At 40.8% G+C, this 23,092-nt stretch overlaps 1 protein-coding gene across 4 annotated transcripts in view; it reads right to left on the bottom strand.

Annotated features, from left to right (window-relative positions):
• Nucleotides 1-23,092, bottom strand: part of trappc9 (trafficking protein particle complex subunit 9) — a 1,144,460-nt gene that overhangs the window by 154,224 nt on the left and 967,144 nt on the right. The window lies entirely within an intron of this gene.

Here is a 23,092-nt window from a genome sequence, read left to right as displayed (position 1 = left end):
TCTGTGAATCGTGCATCCATCCATGGAGACTCCATGATGACAGCAGCGCTTTGTAAAATTACCTCTAAACTGCCAAACAAGACAGAAATCCATAGTATTAGTTAAAAATCCATTTCTCACGGAGGTGCTATTAAGCAAAATGCCACTTAACTGCCAATAGCCTAATTAAGTTACCAAATTACATTTGCATCAAATTCTCACTCTATGACTTCATGTTATGCAAGATAAGTGGAATTAAATGCAAAGCAACAATTTCATTACTACTTTGATAATAAATGCACAATTAAGTTCGAGAGGAAGGGAGGGATGGGTGGACAACAGATGGACAAACTGGGCAGAAGGAAACAGCAGAGGACAAGATTTTCTACTTCAGTAAATTCATGAAAATTGTATTTTTTATGTCTAAACTATCATAAACTTATACTAACAATTAGACAGCTTATGCAGCCAATATCAGATATGTCGTCCCATCTGCTCATTTAGATGGAATAATCTACCCAGTCACCAACATTGAATCTATTTATGTTGATCCTTGGACACCAAACCTCATGACAGTATTTCAGCCCGATTTCTCAGTGCTCACATCATGAAGATGGTGAATACAAAAAGCATTGCCCAGTTGTTTAAATTACATCTTTTCTATTCCTCTGATTAACACAAGAACATAAGTAGGAGGATCAGGAGTAGGCCATTCAGCCCCTCGAGCCTGCTCCGCCATTCAATAAAATCATGGTTGATCTGATTGTGCCCTTAACTCCAGTTTCCTGCCTGTCCCCCATAACCCTTGACTCCCTTGTTGATCAAAATCTGTCCAATTCAACCTTGAAAATATTCAGTGGCCTAGCCTCCACTGCTCTCTGAGGAAGTTTAATGACTCTCAGAGATGAAATTCTTCATCTCTGTCTTAAAAGGGAGACCCCTTATTCTGAAACTGTGCCCCTTATTTCTAGATTCCCCCACGAGGGGAAATATCCTCTCAGCATCCACACTGTTAACTGCCCGCCGCACCCCCCCCCCCCCCCCACCCCTCAGCATCTTATACTTTTCAATAAGATCACCACTCATTCTTCTAAACTCCAATGAGTATAGGCCAAAACGTGCTCAACATTTTAGACAATAATGATATGCTTGAATGGAATTGTGTGTGTATATAATACACGCGCGCAATCTTTGTTTATTGTATTCCTTGAAATTCTGCCAAGCAATGTAATTTTATGTATATTGATAAATGGAATGTTTTTTTGTTCAATCGAATTATAGCTAGGAACTAAATAATTAGAATGCAAAACTAATATGGTTGTGTGAAATCTACTCATACATAACAATCTAATTTATAATTAGATTGAATTTTACAGCCCCATCCTGCCTAACTTCATCTCACCCTATCAACATATCTTTCTATTCTTTTCTATTCGATGGGGCTTATGTGGTGCATAAACACTGGCATATACTTATTAGGCTGAATGCCTTTTTCTGCACTGTAAAATTCTATGTAATTCTAAATTGCTGTTATGAATGAGTAGATTTCACATAACCATATTAGTTTCACATTCTAATTATTTAGTTGCTAACAATAATTTGATTGAACAAAAAAACACTCATTTATCAATATACATGAAATTATGTTGCTTGGCAGAATTTCAAGGAATACAATAAACAATGATTGTGTGCATGTAATATAAATATACACGTACATTCAAGCACAACATTGTAAAGGCCGGCTCAGGTCAGGGTAAAAAAGACCTGACCCGAACCTGACAAAACCACATCGGACCCAAGCCGGACCCAGCGCGATTCCCTCCATTTTTTCCTGTGCCCGACCCGACCCGACCACTGGAATGTTCCCTTTACTTAGCTTGCGACTCCGAATCTGCAGGAAGCTGCAGCATGAGCATGACAACGTCATAAAGACGCTCACTCGCTCACTGTGCAGACTCAGTTTCCCTCCTTGACGTCCCGAACTCCCAGCTCAGGTAGGTTTTTTACTTTTAGCATATACCAGCAGAGTAAAATGCAAGAATTACTTTGTGTGTCCGGCCCGACCTGACCCGAGCCCGAAAGCCGGACCCGGAAGAGCGACCCGACCCGAACCCAACACATGTCGTCGGGTTCGGGTCGGGTAGCGGGCCTTTACAACATTGTTTGCTGCATTGAATGCTCTAGAGAGACCATAAGGATTTAGTTAACATATTCTTCATACTGATACACTCGAGATAAGTAACACTGATACAATTAATCTTTATTACAACTTCAAAAAAGAATAAAATGAGAAAGTGCTGCAGTTGCTTTAAACAGAATGTTAATTAACGTTTCAAACAGTGATGCACATGTATTTCGCAAGTGGAAGATTATATAGCTGCGAGGTAACGATACCTTTACTCCAAACAACATTTCATTAATTTATTATACATTGTTTATAGCAACATGCATGGAACCATGGTAACAAAATGAGGAAAAGAAAACTCGTGACCACATTTCTCCCATAAGCCAGTATAAATGCAATAATTTGAAATAAACAAACCCATTGAAGTTAGGTTCCCTGCCAGTATGGATGATATGATGGCAAGGGAATGAACCAATTGGGCTAACAGCCCAATTGCTTCATTTCCTAGCACCTTTACACAGTTTCAGTGGAACTCACCTTATATGTGGCTCTTTTTGACAAGGTTCATAAAAGAAACTTTAGGAGAAAAAGATCATATTTGGTAACTCTCATCCAGAAGAGCCATATGTGGGTTGTATATATGTTGAAACTGACAGAAAAGTAGCTGGAAGAGAAGTGGGAGGGGCAGGAGGCCAATGGGCTTGTGTCAGTTAATCCCCGGCTGTTGCCACATTTTTCTCTCTCTTGGTGAAAACATTCCACAGTATAAACAAAACTGTTTCATCAGCTGGAAGGAGAAACTAACATTTCAGTATATTTCTATAGATTTAAAAGAATAAAAATAGGCAAAATTTTGCTGGAGTAGCACATCTCATAGTGCGTGGCATTAGTTTGACATTTTCCTGCACCCCTCAGTTCAAATATAATTCGCACCATAACTTGCTGAATGTGCAAGCTGATAATGGCGCAGTGAAGGCAGTGGAGACTTAGTGAATGATGGGATAAACAAATTATCTCCTTAACCAATGTGATTTAAGGATTGATAAAGAAACAGATAAGGATGGAGAAGGAGGGTGAATTAGAGTGGGTGAATTAGAATGAAATTAGGAACAGCAAGAGAAATAGAAAGAAAGGAAGACTGCATTGAGAGAGAGAAACAGACAGAAAGGAAAAGTAAGACGACACTTTAAAAAAATGTAACTTTTTTAACTCTTAAAAAGAATTTACTACAGAAATTAGACTCAACGCCATAAATTCTTCCCTTTCTGGGCCAGAGGTTGATTGACATTGCATTAACGATTATCATGTTGTTAAAAGGGTATTTCAATGTTAAATATGAGCCCCAACTTTCTGCGCCTAGTTTAACGGGTATTTACTGTGCAAATCCAGCAAATTCTTAAAAATAACAGGGAGTTTGAGAATGAACTGCTGCTTGTACAACATTGGAGTGATGTAAATTGATCAGCAAGTTCTAGAGATTCGCAACTCACAGCATAGCTCTTCTTTCCTTGAACCAGCTGGCTGATTTGCATATTAATAACAGGGTGCGGCATGAACTCAGAATTATTTTTCCATGAAGATTTTTCGTATCTTATTTATCAAATCTGAATGGATCATAGGCAATATTCACTGATTGCACGAGCAGAACAAACTGCCTTGGTAAAAAGTTCACAGTGGCGCAGTGGTTAGCACCGCAGCCTCACAGCTCCAGCGACCCGGGTTCAATTCTGGGTACTGCCTGTGTGGTGTTTGCAAGTTCTCCCTGTGTCTGCGTGGGTTTTCGCCGGGTGCTCCGGTTTCCTCCCACAGCCCAAGACTTGCAGGTTGATAGGTAAATTGGCCATTATAAATTGCCCCGAGTATAGGTAGGTCGTAGGGGAATATAGGGATAGGTGGGGATGTGGTAGGAATATGGGATTAATGTAGGATTAGTATAAATAGGTGGTTGATGGTCGGCAGAGACTCGGTGGGCCGAAGGGCCTGTTTCAGTGCTGTATCTCTAAATAAAAATAAAATAAAATAAAAAATAATACACCCACAGGTTTCAGTACAAGCTCTGATGAATCTTTTGTTTTCACCAATAGATTCGTGGCCATAAACTGTAGTTACAGAGATAAATAAAAGCCTTGAAAAATAGCTTTTCAGTTGCTGCTATTGTTAGTATCTAGCTTTGTTCTGATCTGAAAACTGTTTTTCCTGAATGCTGCCTATTGCATAGGGTAGGTCAAAGTCAGCCGATTTTGATAAAAGCAAAATACTGCGGATGTTGGAAATCTGAAATAAAAACAGAAAAGGCTGGAAATACTCAGCAGGTCTGGCAGATCCAAAGGATCATCCTCCGCCATTTCTGCCACTTCCAGCATGATGCCACCATCTTCCCCTCCCCTCCGCTGTCAGCATTCCAAACGGATCGTTCCCTCCATGACACCCTGGTACACTCCTCCATTACCCCCGACACCTCGTCCCCTTCCCATGCAATCGCAGGAGGTGTAATACCTGCCCTTTTGCCTCCTCCCTCCTCACCATCCAAATCTCAAACACTCCTTCCAGGTGAAGCAGCGATTTACTTGTACTTCTTCCAATTTAGTATACTGTATTTGCTGCTCACAATGCGGTCTCCTCTACATTGGGGGGACCAAACGCAGCTTTGCAGAACATCTCCGCTCAATCCGCAAGCATGACCCTGAGCTTCTGGTTGCTTGTCATTTCAATTCAGCATCCTGCTCTCACACCACATTCCTGTCCTTGGTCTGCTGCAGTGTTCCAGTGAACATCAACGCAAGCTCGAGGAACAGCACCTCATTTTCCGATGAGGCACTCTACAGCCTTCTGGACTGAACACTGAGTTCAATAATTTCAGAGCATGACGGGCATTTTTTAATTAATATTTTTATTTCATTTTTTTAAAACCATGTCTCTGTCTTAAACTTGATTTTTCATGTTTGTGCTTTTGGACAGAGCTGTCTCTTATTTGGTCGTTAACACTCTCTCTGGACTAATGCTTTGTCTTTCACCACGCCATCAGCACTCCCTTTGCCTTTGTCCCATGACGTGTCATTTAATCTTTACTGCCCTCTGCCCTATCACACACCTTCCCTTTTTTCTCTTCCCCCAACCCCCGTTTCACTTGCTTAAAACTTATTACATTTCTAACCTTTGCCAGTTCTGTTGAAAGGTCACAGACCTGAAACGTTAACTCAGCCTATTATGAATTATTTTACTGTTCCAACAATTAAAAGAAAACTTTCAACCTGCAGCATTTCATCATTTTGAATAGTGCTTGCAGCATTGTGTGGCCAATTGTTCCATATGTAAACAGTTTTCTGTGAGTTTACATGTACAGTTTCTAACATCTTACAGAAAACGACTACATTCTAGTCTCAAAGTAGTATGCCCTTAACTGCTGGATAGGACTTTGGATTTGGAACATTCCTCAGTAACATTGCAAAAAAAGTCCAGCTATTTCCATATTAGAATTAAATCTAACTTTTCCAAATACATAAGAACAATGATACAACTTATATGGAGATATGCTTACAGGTTATAAATTACACTAAGTACTTTATAACAACAGAATCACAAGCTATGTTATGTGTGACTGGACTAAACCAGTATTTTAGAGATCCCTGTTGCACAAATATTGCCTTGATTGGCTTTGAACAAGACGTTCTTCTCCATCCACACAATAAGAATTCATAAAACGTATTACAATAAATAATAGACCACTACCATAGTCAGAAAATATGGATTATTTATAAAAAAAGCTTAATAAAAGATTGCAGGTTTGATTGCAATCACTAAACACTTCTTGTATAAGGAAGGATTGTGCCAAGGAACACAAGTTATGAGTCTCCAGACAGAACAAACATAACAAGAATTTGCATTTATGTGGCGCCTTTAACGTAGTAAAAATGTCCCAAGGTGCTTCACAGCAAACAAAATTTGACACAGTCACATGAGATATAGGATAGGGGATTTCCACAATTTGTTTGAATTAATAGCTGAGTAAGCAATTTTGAGATAAACATCCAACAGTTTGGTTTTATTCAAATCTGAAAAATGTATTTGCATCAGCTTTTAAATAGTTAATTGTTCTTTTGCAAGTTAATATTGTTATTGTGAACATTTATAAGAAAAAATACTGGAGTACAAAATGCACCCGTTGTAACCTTCATGCAGCATATTTAGTTTAGTTTAGAGATACAGCACTGAAACAGGCCCTTCGGCCCACCGAGTCTGTGCCGACCATCAACCACCCATTTATACTAATCCTATATTCCTACAACATCTCCACCTGACCCTATATTTCCCTACCACCTACCTATACTAGGGGCAATTTATAATGGCCAATTTACCTACCAACCTGCAAGTCTTTTGGCTGTCGGAGGAAACCGGAGAAAACCCACACAGACACAGGGAGAACTTGCAAACTCCACACAGGCAGTACCCAGAATTGAACCCGGGTCGCTGGAGCTGTGAGGCTGCGGTGCTAACCACTGCGCCGCCCACTGTACCTGAATGAAAGATATCTGCATTTACGTGGCATCTTATTTCTCAAGCATGTCTCAAATCTGTTCACATATAATGATTTACTGTGAAGTGTGGTGACAGTTATTATGTAACCAAATCCAACAGCCTTTTCCCCAGAAACAGCATTGAGTTGTCCATCCGTTTTTGGCTGTACTGGTTGGAAGAGTTGGCCAGGATCCCAACAAAACTTCCTTCTCCTTTTCAACAGTGCCATTGGAAATGTAACACTTGCTTGAACAGATAGATAGGATTATTAGTTTTCTGACCAATTATAAGGTGCGTGATGGCAAAAAGATGGTTTGCATAAGCAGACTGAGTCAACTATGAATTGAAATCTATAGGCCGTGAGCAGGTTAGCACGCTATGGGACAATTACTTCTTAACTATTGTATGTAACAGCAGAGACATACGAGCATACGAGCAGAAGTAGGCCATTCTGCCCCTCAAGCCTGCTCCGCCATTCAATAAGATCATGGCTGATCTGTTCGTGTCTCGAATTCCACACTCCCATATACCCCCAATAATCTTTGATTCCCTTGGCTAACAAGAATCTATCTACCTCAGCCTAAAAAATATTCAGTGACCCCGCCTCCACCACCTTCTGAGGCAGAGAGATCCAAAGTTGCACAACCCTCAGAGAAAACATTTCTCCTCGTCTCTGTCCTCAAAGGGTGACCACTAATTTTAAAACAGTGCCCCCTAGTTCTGGACTCACCCACAAGAGGAAACATCCTTTCCACATTCACCTTGTCAAAACCGTTCAGGATCTTATATATTTCAATCAAGTCTCCCCTCTTCTAAACTCCGGTGAAAAAAAGCCCAGTCTGTCCAACCTTTCCTCATTAGATAACCTGCTCATTCCAGGTATCAATCCAGTAAACCTCCTCTGACCCGGCTCCAATGCATTTACATCCTTCCTTAAATAAAGAGACGAAAACTGCACTTAGTATTGGAGATGTGGTCTCACCAATGCTCTGTATAACTGAAGCATAACATCCTTACTTTTATTTTCAATTCCTCTCGTAATAAAGGATAGCATTCCATTAGCCTTCTTTATTACTTGCTGTACCTGCATACTAACTTTTTGTGACTCATGCATGAGAACACCTAGATCCCTCTGCACCTCGGAATCTGCAGTCATTCTCCTTTTAAGTAATACTTTGCTTTTTTATTCCTCCTGTTAAGGTGAACAACTTCACATTTTCCCACATCATACTCCATCTGCCAGATTTTTGCCCATTCACTCAACCTATCTAGATCGGTCTGCAACCTCCTTATGTCCCCTTCACAACTTACTTTCCTACCTATCTTTGTGTCATCTGCACCACACGGGATGCCCACCATATTCTCTCGTTTAGTCTGAAATGTGATAAATATCAGACTTTGATGCTCAACAAGAGTTACAACTGAGCAGAAAGATACGGGAGAAGACAGCAATACAGAATTTGACTTATACTTGTCGCACTCCTGGACTCGATAAAGTTGCAGGACATGCACTATGTTTTTATTAGATTGCAGATCAACTGAAGTAATTACATAACAAACCTCTTAAACACTCCCCCTCCAAAAATGCTACCTTACAGAACCTAATGGTCTGGTTGGGTAGGATAGAAGCGTGTAATTGATCCATATTATTTGGCCACAGCGAATGAAACCTTGCATGGTTGATAATCTACCTTTTTCATTTAATCATCCTCCAAACGTTTTAAGAGCACACCAAAGTGGATGTTAAGAGGGTGGCTGGAGTCTGGAACACACTGCCTGAAGGGGTGGTAGAGGCAGGAACCCTCACAACATTTAAGAAGTATTTAGATGAGCACTTGAAATGCCATAGCATACAAGGCTACGGGCCAAGTGCTTGAAAATGGGATTAGAATAGGTAGGTGCTTGATGGCTGGCAGATACACGATGGGCCGAAGGGCCTGTTTCTGTGCTGTAGAACTCTATGACTCTAATTCATGGGGAAGCTTTGTTGGGCCATAAGACAGCTGCCAGGTCCAATCTGAAAAAAGGTGAAATCATGTGTAATCATGTCAAATATAAACAGGAACCTTAGTTAACTTGTGATGATTACTCCATGTGACAACGTTACAGGTATTATCTTTCAGAAGGTAAATGAGAAACATCCAGAAACTGGACAAATAATGACCCTGAACCAGCCCCTAGTCTTGTACCTTGGAAGATGAAGCAATGCATCATGCAACGAACCATCCACTTAACCATACATTGAGGGTTTGCACAATAGAAAAAAAAATGCTGGAATGTACTGACTTGGAACAATGGAGTTCCATTACAGTAAAAGCAATGCTACAGTTATGACTGGTGTGTTGGTAGATGAGCAGAGGGGACAACAATCTATTGACCCAAATAAAACTGGTAAGCAACTTTTGATAGGAGCTGCAGATGGTTCTTAAGGACAGCCTAGTTGGTATGTTAAATCAAATCTAGCTGGTCTACACAAACTTTCTCAGCTGAAACCAAGACTAATAACAGTGCAGCTTTACATGCAAAAAAATTACAATCACATGTTCAAAGAAGAGAAACTTGAATGGTGAACACATTATACTGTAAAGAACTAGACTGAAATACAAATTGAGAATAGCCCATATGAACATAATTTCAAAATAAGCTTGCACAAAACAGATCAATAGATGATCTTGCAATTTAATGAAATAAACAACTCATGCAGGACCACATTAGCTGCAATATTAACCTGAATTTTAAAGCAATTGTGAACAAATACTCCAGAATGTGAGGGATCAAATGAGATTAGGCAAACTTGCTTTGCAAAACACACTACACAAACTGGATGTCCTGGGTCACCTAACCAAGCTCATCTACTGCTGAAGGTTGGAGATGCTGCTTTAACAGTCATCACATTTCAATAACTATTCCTAGGTTTGGATGCAATATTTTAGTACCCAACTGCAATAGGAGGGGACTAAATTTCATCCACACATAATCAAGACATAGAAAATCTAGCACCAGATTTCTTCTGATGGGCAGTTGAATACTGCCCTGCGCACTACGAACTTTTCTGAGAACCATGCTTTGCAAGGTGAATAAAAGGTTACTTGTACCTTTTGCAATATTGGGGGCTCAGGAGAAACAGGCAACAAGTACAAAGAGGAGGAATATTTTTAGTTTATCAGCTAACAGCTGTTGTCTTCAAGAAGAAATCGAGGAATCAAGTATCTCGTGGTTGTCTGCCCAAGTATGACTAGGCGATCCCAAATCTTAATTCTGAATCACCTTTGGATGGATCTTCCACTCATGAAGACGCACTGTGAGATAACGGTCAGTGTTATGCTTCAAGTACCATTGCATGTGAGCAGTATCCAACTGTGAGCAGGTGGACAGCATTAATTCAATATTATATTGAATGCAAAATACTGCAGATGCTGGAAATCTGAAACAAAAACAGAAATTACCGGAAATAATCAGCAGGTTTGGCAACATCTGTGGAGGGAGCAACAGAGTTGACGTTTCGAGTTGGATATAACTCTTCTTCCGCAACCCGCTCACGAGGAATCATATCCGACTCGAAACATCAACACTGTTTCTCTAACCACAGATGCTGCCAGACACGCTGAGTATTTCCAGCACTTTCTGTTTTCATTATTAATTCAATATTGTTTTTCTTGGTTTACTTGAATGAGCTAATAAGGCAGGAGCATCGTAATAGTATAGTAATGTCAGTACACCACCTGCATTTTTCTGACTATTAAACAGACTTTACAGCACTTTCTAATCAGCTGCAGGGTCAAAGAGAATATTCAGTTACCAGTTTTAAAGCTATTTCTGTACTGATTTGCTTTTTTGTTTGTTTTTCTCCGTGCCACTTAGGCTTTTATGAGCCTATATGGCAATTGAGCTACTGCTTCATGCAACACCACCTCCACTTCAACAGTCATCAAATGCATGGGGGAGGAGTGAGTGGAGGGGTTGGGTGCTGGATTACTCTAGTATTTGCCTGCAGACTCATGGCACCATGCTGTGTTTCATTTCCCTTCATTTCTGCCTGCCACTTCTTAGCAGCCCCATCCCTTCAGCCTTGTCAAAGCTGCCAATGGACAAAATGCCTTTTAATTCTTTCAAATTCTGCAAGAATTTTTCTCCTTGCGTTCTGCTACTTAGCTTTAATTATTTGCATTCTGTTACATTTCACCTACATACATTATTCCACTTCCACTACTAATGTGGTTCTTGCAAGCATCTGTGAATGATTATGCCAATAGATCATGAAAATGTTGCGTTATTATATCATTTCCATTCTGGTGAGATTGGGACCCCTTTTTAACTATTTAGAACTAACTTACATAGAAAATTGGTCCATAGCTTTTCAAGAATCAATGGAACTTTGCTTTATTTTTACAATATGTATACACACCATTTCAAAACCAAATTAAAAGATGCTAAAATGAAGAATATAGACGTCAAACTGGTAATTCAAAATGCTGAAAACGCCTAGATTTTACAAACAAAATTATTCATAGAATTATTTATAGAAACTTATATCCAATGATCTTGTGTCTGATTCTGCATTTTATGGAAAATGTTTTAAATTCACTGCACAGTGTTCAACAGAGCAATTTGATAAATTGACAATAAGGTAACCAAACCAATATTCACACTAAAACATTTAATCAGAATGAACTGTCATTTGGTGTGATTCTAAATTATATCTGAAAATAATCATTTGAAGTCTTCCACAAGAGTTCCATGATAAATACCGCAAGCTATGGTACGGGTCACAGTAAAGTTTGGAAGTCCCCCGAACACTTGGAACATAACTGTTGGAATAACTTGAAACTACTGAAGATCTGGATGAAATTTCAGATATTAGGAACTTAAGGAACTGTTTTCATTAATTAACAAAGCTATTTCTTTGTTTAGAGCGAATGCAGCAGTTCTGAAACCTCTGAACCTCACCACAGAAACCTCTCTCTTTTAGTGTGAACATGTATTCACGAGGAGCCTGCCAAAGCTCAAGAGCACTAACATTTACATACAGGTATTGATTCTAATCATTGTATTCAGAAAAATACTAATAGAAAATATGTTGGTTTCTATACTGTAAGATAATGGCGTCAATTCATTAGGGCAGCTGTTAGAAATTCAGTAGAAATCTTCCACTTGGATATAAACCCAACTGTCATTTCAACTATTTATGGCAATTTAATAAGTGGTTGCTGTATTTAATTATCAAAAATGGAGGACTGAGGAAGCAATACTCAGTTTTATTTTTGGTAGATTTTTGGTCCCAATGAGCAAAAATAAAAGGCAACAAAACCTAGTTTCACATCTACTGACTTTATAAATTTGCCATGGTCTGTAAGGAAAAGGTGGCCACACAACCCAAAAGGAAAGACAAAAATGTTTAATGGTTATTTATTTCATAATTCTGATTGTGCAATCATTACTGCAGGAGTTATGACAGCAGTGCAACTGTGGGAACACAGGGGTTGTCTGTGTTAAATCAGTTTTTAAATAGTAGCAGGCTATATACAGACAAGAGGGCTCTTGGGAGTCCAGAATCAGAGTGAAAGTCAGTCTAGTTTTAAAGTCATTTCTATTTCTGAAATTGGTAACACCTGTTTGCAATACATGTTTGGCCTGAAAAGGACACAAATGGGATCGAAAATTTATTCATCCTAGTCTTCTACAAAGCTATTTCATTTACTTGTAGTATTGCTGATTGGACAGAAGGTGCTTCTAATAAAATTATATCTATTAAGTCTTTGTGGAAATGGTCACATCATTACACACCCCATTTCCTCCCTTGTTCAATTTTCCTTTGCAATTTAACAGATAAAGTACTGCTCGTTAACTTTACTTACTTAAGAAGATCCACTGTTTGACATTGCAGACAATGGCCGGGATTTTATGGGCCCCCGAGGCAGGATCGGAGGCAGAGGGTGGGCATGGAGTATCGCGACGGGTGGCTGGGGGGGGCGGGGGGCAATGGGGCGGAGGACCCATTGCCCAGCGATCTTCACGGGGGTGGGATCGGCTGGAGGACCCATCGCCTAGCGATCTTCATGGGGGTGGGATCAGCTGACGATGGCTTTCCCACCCAGAGGCCAATTGAGGCCTTTAAGTGGCCTATAAACAACCAATTAAGGGCCTCTTCCTGCTGCCGCTGGGATCTTACCAGCAGTGGGAGGGACCCTCTGCCACACGGGAAAGACTTGTAAAACGAGGCATCCTCCCTGCTTGAGGGAGGGGAACCTCCTTCGTGGGCAATTTTGGCCCACAGAGGGTCTCCACCGAGAGCAACTTTACCCCTGGGAATAACTTTACCCACCGGGCCCCCCTCTCCCCCTAGACTGAATGATGCCCCCTCTCCCTCACCAGGCCTTCCTTACTGGCCCCAGAGACCCCAACTCACCTACCTCTGTTCCAGGGTTCCAGCGCTGGGCCTGGTTCCAAGGCCTCTGCAGTACTGGCTGTGGCCACCGTTCCCGGTGGCGCTGCGGATACTGCTGCGTTGCCGGCCCTGTGACTGGCTGGCAGCTCTTGGAGGTAGGATCCCATCATTTTAAAGACTTTAAATGGACGGGGATCCTACCTCCTGATTCTTGAATTTAAAAAGACCGCAGCATCGCATCGCTCTGGGGGGGCGGGGGGTACACAGAAAGGCAGAGGCAGGGCTCCCCCCACCTTTTTGGCCAGGAGCTCCGCCTCCAGCACAAAATTCAGCCCAATGTGACCAGAACTGGACCAGCATCAACATGTTGTTGAATATATTAATTGACTTTACCCAGCAACAGACAGAGAGCACAATCCCCAGAGGGAATTAACGCAGATTAGCATGTCATGAGGTACCTCTGCGGTATGTACATGGAGACTGAATTCCATGGCTCCAGATATATTTCATAGTGCCAACTTCTTTTTGCTTTACTGTTCATACAAAAAGTATTTTAACATTTTACATAAGAACATGGGAAAAACTTTAATAGGAACATAGGAACAGGATATGGCCATTTCACCCCTTGAGTCTGTTCTGCCATTCAATTAGATCAAAACTGATCTGCAACCTAACTCCATATACCCATCTTTTCCCCATTTCACTTAATTCCTTTGGTTAACAGAAATCTATCAATTTCAGAATTAAAATTATCAAATGATCTAGGATCAACTGCCATTTTCAGAAGAGAGTTCCAAACTTCCATCACCCTTTGTGTGTAGAATTGATTCCTAACTTCACTCCTGAAAAGTCTGACTCTATTTTTTAGACTATGCCCCCTAGTTCAAGACTCCCAAACCAGCAGAAAGTTTCTCTCTATCTACCCTCTGTTCCCCTTAATATCTTGAAAATGAGCACAAGTTAACCTATCATGCACTCAAACAAGCAACTTACTCTGCTCAGACAAAGGTTTTCTGAAATACTCCCTGATCTCCAAAGAAGATCAAGTGAAACTTCGAAATAGCTATCTAACTTTACTATTCAACCATGATTGACTATCCTTTATAAAAGATACTCAGCTTCCCTACTCTGATTTATAATCTCTAACATTTAAGACTACATATAAGTCCAAAATGAATGCCAAAGTTGAAGGTGGTAAGAATTTGACATTTTAAATACATTAAATGTTACTGGTATCCTACTATATTTGTACAATCAGTATCAGTGACTTTTTAAAGATTTTTTTAAAATGCCAACATTCAGAACACACAAAAGTTTTGACAAATCTTTACAGAATGAAGGAGACAGATTTTACATAAATTTACTGTGCACGTGAATCATTGCATCTCCCAATATATCAGCAAATCTCAGATGACAAAGTAAATGAACTGGAATGAACTGGAAATTCAAATATGCCTGTTAATGTTTGACTATTATTTTAGGGTTTGGCAACATTAGGTCTTGGATTTATTATGGAAACTTTCTAAATATATCCATAAAATGTTGGCATATTGAATAATTAATAATTAATTCAACTCAATATGAAATGGTCCTTTGGGGAGAAGAATAGAGAACCACAGGTTTAAGCAAAATATTTGTGGAGGGAAATACAAGGTAATACAAGCACCCTTTCTTTTTGCACAAAGGTAGAATTGTGTTAGTACCAGTGTTCAAGAGGCTTTTGAAAAAGAGGCACGTTAAAAGACAGGAAAACTGAGACATATCAATGTACCATACCACAAAATACTGCCAACAAGTATATCTCATGAATACATTTTAGAAATCATCCCTAAAATAGGCAATGCAATCTTTAATGAATTAGGTTCTCATTCAATGTCCTGGATTTTGATGAAATGTAATAAGCTTATGATCAGTCCCAACAAAACTGGGAAAGGAATAGATATAGACTTCAGAGTATAAAACAAATTCAAATTTCTGTGACTGATAAAACAAATAAAAGTCATAGGATAGGAGTTATTTTCATTTACTGATTGAAATTGAGTTTTAATTGAGCAATTGACTGTAGGTGTACTTGATCAAAATGCTATAGTTAATCAACTGAAGAAATAATTGCTCCTGCCTATTTTCACGTCCACTTCTATATATTTTTCATTCTATAATGTTATTATTTGATTAAGATATTGCCATACTTAGCTACTCTTTCCTATGCCTGATTAAACCATACATAACTACTGGCATCACATGATGTAAATAATGAAAGCTGAGCATGACAGGCACAATCTAGAAATGGACACTTTATCAGGCATACAGCAGCAACTGTCCAGTTTACTAATCAACTCCAATGGTGCATTGCTTGTTTTCATTTAAAATGTAGGTAATCATTTACTGCCTTAGTTAGCTTACTAACATACAAAATCATACTAACAGTTGAATACTGTTACAAAGAAGTTAAAAACTACACGCATAAAGGCATCTTAATAAATAATAAACAATTTGCATTTAAAGCTGTTTGAAGGTTTTCATGGTGAGAGCGGCAACGTTGAGTAAGATGATTTTACAGCATGTGAATTTGCTCTGAAAAGAGCAGTTGTTCCCTTGAAAAAAAAGAGTTCTTAGAAGAACTGGCAGGCGTCAACATTTCAGGCAGCAAACTCTACTTGTCGTCTAGAGAACATTTTTCCAGATGATGGACAGAGTATGTTCTGATGAAAGGTCACTGGCCTGAAACATGAACTTTGCTTCTCTCTCCACAGATGCTGCCAGACCTGCTGAATATTTACAGCCCTTTTTTGGTTTTATTTCAGATTTCCAGCATCTGCAGTATTTTGCTTTTATTATAATTATCCTTCATAATGTAGTTGGCCCACATGTGAAACAAAATCTTCTTTCTGTATTAGCAGTTTTAAGTCATAACTTTATGCAACACAACTTGTCTGAACACATACAGGGCTACCATGCTCATCTACAGTTAACCTTGCGTTCCAATGAAAGATTAGTGCCTTTGCGGAGGTTTCCAACACTCTCAGTACATGAAGCCTAAAAGGTTGTTAATCACTTTAAAGCTCTAGAATTTCTCAATAAACCTCTCCAACTCTCTCTCCTCCTTTAAGACAGTCCTTAAAACCTACCATTTTAACTCAATTTTTGGTCACTTGAAGGTTTCCTTTTATGGCCTGGTATTAAATGCATGCAAGATATAGTTTTGGAGTTTCTGCTGCAGGATGTGCTAGACAGAAAAGTGGTTCAAAAAAGAAAGACCTCTATTTATATAGAACTTTCACAACTTCAAGCCATCGCAAACAGCTTTACAGCCAATGAAGTTCTTCTGAAGTGCTGTCATTGTAATGTAGGAAATGCAGCAGTCAATTTGCACATAGGAAAATCCCACAAAAGGGAATATAATAATGCCGAGATAATCTGTTTTACTGATTTTGGTTGAGCAATAAATATTGGCCAGCGCATCTGGAGAATCCCCCTGCTCTTCTTTGAATAGTGTCAAGGGATCTTTTATGACCATCTGAGAGGGTAGACAGTTTAACAGTCACATCTGACAATCAGCACCTCCGTTGGTGCAGGACTCCCTCAACATCAAACTGAGGTGGCAGCATAGATTAGCTGCTCAAGTCTTTGGAATGGGACTAGAACCCACAACCCTTTGACTCAGACGTGAGAGTGCTATCACTCAGCCACAGCTGACACCTGCAGAGAGGTAACTCCGTCTGAAGCAAGAGTGCAAGTTCATCATAGATGGAGGCAGCAGAAAGAATAACCGTGGCCAGATCCTGAACCAGATCCAGGTTTCTAAAAGGCTGCCTAATGTTACAATGTTGCTTTGCACTGCATCTTAACAGCAATGCATTTTACCAGCATTTCACTGTCAGCTTGGTGAAGCATCAAAGTGAAATCATACTGCATTCTGGCAAGTGTGCACTTATTTTCCAAATTTACTGGCATGCTCAAGTTTTAGCAATGCACTCTGTATTGTTTATTGTTGCCAAGCCAGTATGTTTGCCATGTGGCCAATGAAATGTAGCAAGGAACAAACACCAACTATGCAGTCAAGACAAGTTATCTGCATGTTGCACATAAACAAACTCCAATAAAATGGCTGATGGCTGGGGTCTGCTTTTGCTACTGGTTGAAGTTGATTTTCTAATTTAGCTGTTCCATTGAATTGGCCCTCTGTACGGTGATGTTGTGTAAGGTGCATTAGGTTGCAATCATCTTAGACATCAAGGTGGGTGTGTACTGCATGCCTGTTCTGATTTTGTCCTTGCTCTGCCAGAACCAGCAAATAGAAAGGAATGGACAGTAGGATACACAAATAGCCTATTTAGGAGTAGTGTTGATTGAAACAGAGCATGTCAAAGATTTAAGAATAGGCTGGCTTGTTGGTTGAAGGAAAGGGAGATAAAGGGATCTGAAATCAGGGTAGGCACACAGAATTGAGAATACGAATACAACTACAACAAAAACATATTTATATAACACCTTTAATGTAATTTAACAGCCCAAGGTGATTTACAGAGCCATTATAAAACAAAATATGGTACCAAGACACATAAGGAGATATTAGGGCAGATGATCAAAAACTTGGTCAACCACATATCCACGCCATCACTAAGACCACCAATTTCCACCTCCATAACATGGCCCGACTCTACCTGTGCCTCAGTTCTTTTGCTGCTGGAACCCCTATCCATGTTTTTGTTACCTTAGGACTTGCCTATTCTAACGCACTCCTGGACGATCTCCCACATATGGCACCAAGGTTACAAACAGTCTGGTTCAGCCTCATACAGTTGCCAGAGAGAGGGTTGGAGTCAGTGGCAAGTGAGTGGAGTTTGTGGCAGGGACTAAAGACAATGGCTTCAGTCTTCTCGATATTTAATAGGAAGAGTTTTTTTATTTATCCGGTATTGGATGTTGGATAAGCAGTCTGACAATTTAAAGCAGGGGAGCAGTCGAGAGATGTGGTGTTGAGGTGAAGTTGAGTGGAGTCAGCGTACATGTAGAAACTGATGTGTTTTCGGATGATGGTGCCGAGGGGCATCTTGTAGATTAGAAATAGGTGGGGCCAAGGATAGATCCTTGGGGGACACCAGAGGTAACTGTGTAGGAATGGGAAGGGAAACATATAATATTCTGAGGGGGCTTGACAGGGTTGATGCTGAGAGGATGTTTGCCCTCATGCGGAATGCAGAACTAGGGGGAATAGTTTTAGAACAAGGAATTACCCATTTAAAAAGGAGATAAGGTGGAATTTCTTCTCTCAGGGTTGTGAATTGCAGGAATTCTCTACTCCAGAGAGCTGTGGAGGCCAAGTCATTGAATATATTCAAGGCTGAGATAGACAGATTCTTGAACCATAGGGAAGTTAAGGGCTATGGAGAACAGGCAGGAAAGTGGAGTTGAGGCCAAGATCAGATCAGCCATGATCTTACCGAATGGCGAAGGAGGCTCGAGGAGTCCGATGGCCTACTCCTGCTCCTATTTCTTGTGTTCTTTTGTTCTTAAGCCATTGATGGTGATTCTCTGACTACGATTAGACAGATAACAGAACCAGGTCAGTGCAATCCCACCCAGTTGGATGACCGGAGGACCGTTGGAGGATACTGGGATCAATTGTGTCATAGGCTGCAAACATGTCAAGAAGGACCAGGAGAGAAAGTTTACTTTTGTCACAGTTACATAGGATGCCATTTGTGACTTTGACAAGAGCTGTTTCGGTACTGTGGCAGTGCAGAACCCTGAGTGGAGTTAAACATGGAGTTCCGAGAAAGATCGGCCCGAATTTGGGAGGTGACAACACATCCGAGTACTTGGGAGAGGAAAGGGATGTTGAAGATTGGACGGTAGTTTTCAAGGACTGGAGACGGGGGGGTGGGGGGGGGGGGTGGGGGGCGGGGTGAGGAAATCAAGGGTTTTTTTTTGAGGAGAGGGACGACAATGGCAGATTGAAGGAGGGACTGAAACTGAGAAGATAGAATCTTGAAGAATGTCAGCTGACATGGGAGCCAGGAAGGGAAGTTGGGTGGTCAGTAGTTTAGGGAATAGGGTCGAGAGACCAGGAGGTGTGTCTCCTGGACCAGATGAGCTTGGAGGGGACATGAGAGGAGATAGGAAATGATGGGCGGCACAGTGGCGCAGTGGCTAGCACCGTAGCCTCACAGCTCCAGCGGCCCGGGGTCGGTTCTGGGTACTGCCTGGGCAGAATTTGCAAGTTCTCCCTCTGACCACGTGGGTTCCCTCCGGGTGCTCCGGTTTCCTCCCACATGCCAAAGACTTGCGGGTTGTTAGGTAAATTGGCCATTGTAAAAAAATTGCCCCTAGGGTAGGTAGGTGGTAGGAGAATTGAGGGAAGGTGGGGATGTGAGAGGGAAAAATGGGATTAATATAGGATTAGTATAAATGGGTGGTTGATGGTTGGCACGGCTCAGTGGGGCGAAGGGCCTGTTTTGGTGCTGTATCTCTCTAGGAAAGAAACTAGAGACAGATACTAGTTCAGGGCTAGGACGGGGGTGGGGGGAACCTTAGAGGAAGTTTTGCCCGGTGGGCTAGGGGAAGGAAGAGCTGATCGGATGATCAATCTTAGTAATAAAGAAATCCATGAACTCCTCGCACTTGTTGGAGGTGAGGGTGGAGGGGAGAGGGGTTTGAGAAGATAACTTGCAATAGAGAAAAGAGATTGGGGGAGGGGTTACCTTTGCTTTCCAGGATGATTCTGGAATAGAAAACAGTTTTTGCAGATGAGAGCAGGACCTTTATGTGGTCCAGTCAGAACTGGCGAATAGTTAAACCAGTTGTCCACTGTATCCATTCAAGTCTGCGTTCCTTGGACATAAGGGAGAGAAGATGAGTGCCGTACAGGGCGGGGGGATGTGGGGTGGGGTGGGGGGGAGAATAACCAGGGAGAGAAACGTTGTTAATGGGAACTACAGCATTGAAGGTTGAGGTGAAGGTGTGCTTGAGCAGACTGGGAGGTGCAGAAATGTTGTTGTGAACAGAGGGCCAAAGGCTAGACTGTTGGGATTTTGAGAGTGCAGCTGTAAGCAAATTGGAGGAGAGATTTTTCCAGGGCAGAAACAGAATGAAGTCGGGCTTGGAGGGGGAAGCAGGATGTGGATCGAGAGCGATACAAGGAAGTAATCAGAGATGCTCTTATCTGGGATTAATTGTTACGACCGAGGTTAGAGGAGTGCACTGTCTCCCTTTGGTCCCACTACTCCACTAGTCACAACATACATTTGAAAATATTTTAACCAGTTATGGATATGGTCAATTCCATACTTTTATCTATCCGTTTCAGAATACAAATCTACCAACCAGGTTTCTTTATTAAACAACAAAATTATTAATCTATTACAAAACAAGACCTATTCAATAAAGCTGCAAAACTTATTAACATACAGGTTGAAATATGATAGTATAATTATATTCCCTTCTAAATAGTCCAACACACTGGTTAAAGAAAAAATAAAGAAGCTTTCTCTGCAGAGATCAACTTTACAAAAACAAAAATACTTTGGCCAAATAATTGTTAATTCTTGAAGAAAAAAAAAGGATAAGATATGAAATGTTCCAGGTGACTTTCGGTCTGGCATCCGGGTTCACGTAGACGGCCGTCATTGGGATATTTCTGGAGCAGTTCTGTTTAGTAGACGTTGAGGAGTAGTCTTGCAGGCTTTTCGGGAGAATTACTGCATCAGTGGGTTTAGCTATCACACTGGATTCTCAGGGTTTCTCAAAGAAGTGGAACAGGGTGAGTTGGGTGGCTTCTCTTGTAGCAGGACAAACACCAATTGCATTCAAACAGTCCACGCCCAAATCATAAAGCCCAAAACTCCAGACCACCATAAATCTAGACACGTGACTTCTCTGAAACAACTCCAAATAGTTCCACAATCCATAGCATCCAGATGCTTACTTAGCTTAAGACATGTGATTTCCAGTAAGTATTTGTTTTTAAACAAAGTCCCAAGTGTCCTTCCAGTGACCCTTTTAAAAAAAGAAACAAGTCCAGCATCTCCTCAGGTATTTTCCACAGTCTTTTAAACACAAGCCCTCAAAAAATAATAATGGAAGCAAGTTCATGACATAATACTACGGGAGTAACAAGGCCACGTTAGACGGCAAGGTCAAGAGGGTGGCTGTGAGTGTGGATTGGGAAGTTTACATGGAAGAGGAGATTAAGGGAGGATAGGGGAGGGTAATGGACTTAGAGGAGAGAGAATATGATGAATTGAGATGAAGATTGAAATCACCTCGGATGGGAAGCCGCTCGCCTGAGGGAGGAACGCAGTAGACATACGGACAAATGAATAAGGAGAAGGAGTAGGCCACTCGGCCTCTCAAGCCTGCTTTGCCATTCAACAAGCTCATGGCTGATCTGATTGCAACCCCCAACTCCACATTTCCACCTACCCCCAATAACCTTTCACCCCCTTGCTTATCAAGAATCTATCTACCTCTGCCTTAAAAATATTCAAAGACTCTGCTTCCACCACTTTTTGAGGAAGAGAGTTCCAAAGACTCATGACCCTCTGAGAGAAAACATTTCTCCTCATCTCTGTCTGAAATGAGCAACCCCTTATTGTTAAACTGTGACCCCTAGTTCTAGATTCTCCCACAAAAGGAAACATTCTTTCTACATCCACCCTGTCAAGATCCCTCAGAACCTTATATGTTTCAAGCAAGTCGTCTCTTACTCTTCTAAACTCCAGCGGATACAAGCCTAGCCTGTCCAACCTTTTCTCAAAAGACAACCCGCCCATTCCAGGTATTAGTCTAGTAAACCTTCTCTGAACTGCTTCCAACGCATTTACATCCTTCCGTAAATAAGGGGACCAATACTGTACACAGTATTCTAGACGTGGTCTCATGTCTGTATAACTGAAGCATAACCTCCCTACTTTTGTATTCAATTCCCCTTGCAATAAACAATAACATTCTATCAGCTTTCCTAATTACTTGCTGAATTTGCATTCTAACCTTTTTGTGAATCATGCACTAGGGCACCCAGATCGCTCTGCATCTCAGAGCTCTGCAATCTCTCACCATTTTGATATTATGCTTCTTCTTTATTCTTCCTGCCAAAATGGACATTTTCCCACATTATACTCCATTTGCCAGATCTTTGTCCACTTACTTAACCTATCTACATCCCTTTGTAGCCTCCGATGTCCTCTTCACAACTTACTTTCCTACCTATCTTTGTGTCATCAGAAAATTTAGCAACCATACCTTCGGTCCCTCATCTGAGTTATTCATATAAATTATAAAACGTTGAGGCTCCAGCACAGATCCCTGTGGCACACCGCTCGTTACATCTTGCCAACCAGAAAATGACACATTTATGCCTACTCTCTGTTTCCTGTTAGCTAGCCAATCTTCTATCCATGGCAATATGTTACCCTATACACCATGAGCTTTTATTTTCTGCAATAACCTTTGTGGCACCTTATCAAATGCCTTCTGGAAATCTAAGTACAGTACATCCAATGGCCCCCCTTTATCCACAGCATGTTACTTCTTCAAAGAACGCTAATAAATTGGTTAAACATGATTTCCCTTTCACATAACCATGTTGATTCTGCCTGATTACCTTGAAATTTTCTAAATGCCCTGTTGTAACATCTTTAATGATCGCTTCCAACATTTTCCCTCTGACAGATGTCAAGTTAACTGGCCTGTAGTTTCCTGCTTTCTGCCTCCCTCCCTTTTTGAATAAAGGAGTGACATTCGCTATTTTCCAATCTAACTGAACCGTCCCCGAACCTAGGGAATTTTGGAAAATTAAAACCAACACATCAACTATCTCACTAGCCACTTCTTTTCTGACCCTAGGATGAAGTCCATCAGGACCTGGGGACTTGTCAGCCCGCAGCTCCAATAATTTGCTCAGTACCACTTCCCTGGTGATTATAATTGTCTTGAGTTCCTCTCTCCCTTCCATTTCCTGATTTACAGCTATTTCTGGCATGTTATTTATTTATTTTTTATTTAGAGATACACCACTGAAACAGGCCCTTCGGCCCACCGAGTCTGTGCTGACCATTAACCACCCATTTATACTAATCCTACATTAA

This window comes from Heterodontus francisci, chromosome 5 (assembly GCF_036365525.1).
Source record: "Heterodontus francisci isolate sHetFra1 chromosome 5, sHetFra1.hap1, whole genome shotgun sequence".
Taxonomy (NCBI): domain Eukaryota; kingdom Metazoa; phylum Chordata; class Chondrichthyes; order Heterodontiformes; family Heterodontidae; genus Heterodontus; species Heterodontus francisci.
Note: the sequence above shows the minus strand (reverse complement) of the source record. Positions and strands in the feature narration are given on the sequence as shown.